The following is a 1,102-nucleotide window of genomic DNA, read 5'->3' on the forward strand; positions in this document are numbered from 1 at the left end:
CACTGAACCTGGAATTTTTCATCCTTATGTGATTCAAAGGAATGCAAGTTAAGTTTCAGATTTCTTAGATCCCACAAAGCAACAGTCTTGTCAGCTGATCCTGTGGCAAGAATGAATTAACTATAAGGATTGAAAGAAAGGCAGTTCACTTCAGCAGTGAAAGTATCAACTGAGTGACTTGGTTTGGAAGTATTATTTGAAAGGGTATTCTAGATCATAAGTTTCTGATCATCAGCAACTGACCCAAATAGAGACTCATGGAGCAGATGCCAAGAAACATCTTCAACTACTGCTGTATGTTCAGTAAAGATGGTCTTTGCATCCACCACTTTTCCTTCCTTTGGAACAGGACTAATGTCCCAGATGGTATGGTCATCTGAAGCACTAAGCAAGTGACCACTGAGATTTGGATCCCAAAAAAGCCCATAGCCTTCCTTTTGATGTCCATGGAGGCAAAGATCTGGGTTGCATGCTCAAGAAGGGTCTGCTTTAGAAGTGTGTTTTGTGTAGTCACAAACAAGAACATCACTGGATGGAGTCTTTGATGCAATAATGCAAGGGTTCTGGGACATATAACGGGCAGCCATGATTACTTCTTCTCATGGTTGATCTTGATTTCTATTTCAAACTTTCCACTAACTGAGCCAAACCCTCCGAATTCTCCTTTCTCACTGTCATAGTGTGACCCATCAAACTGAGCATTATCATTAGGTAGTTTTGTTCATCTGATGTGTGTGTTCCCAGAACAAGTCAGTGAGTGCTGAAGTCTTTCCCTTCTGGTCTGGTTACATCTGGAAGCCACTGTGTAATTAGGCTGGGCCACTCAAGGGCATGGATCATCACCAAATCATAAAGAAAAGGGGTGTTCTTTTTTTTTTTTGTACTCCTCATTAATCACTTGTTCTTCCACAGTGTCATCAAAGGGTACTTCCTTGTCGGCCATGGTGGGCAGGTGGGCAGGAGAGCTGGGAGGGAGCCCAGAATCGAAAGTTGCAGGATGGGCTGGGAGGCCTCTTTCATCTTCTTTGATGCTTTCTGCATCAGTCAATAATTTCCCCAGAGAATCCATCAATAATGAAAGTCGAAGCTTGAATTTTTTCTT

At 42.3% G+C, this 1,102-nt stretch overlaps 1 pseudogene; it reads right to left on the bottom strand.

Moving 5' to 3' along the window:
- Nucleotides 1-8: 8 nt before the first annotated feature.
- LOC102816735 lies at nt 9-943 on the bottom strand (annotated as a pseudogene).
- Nucleotides 944-1,102: the final 159 nt, after the last annotated feature.

This window comes from Chrysochloris asiatica, unplaced genomic scaffold, assembly GCF_000296735.1.
Source record: "Chrysochloris asiatica unplaced genomic scaffold, ChrAsi1.0 scaffold01417, whole genome shotgun sequence".
In the NCBI taxonomy this organism is placed as follows: Eukaryota; Metazoa; Chordata; class Mammalia; order Afrosoricida; family Chrysochloridae; genus Chrysochloris; species Chrysochloris asiatica.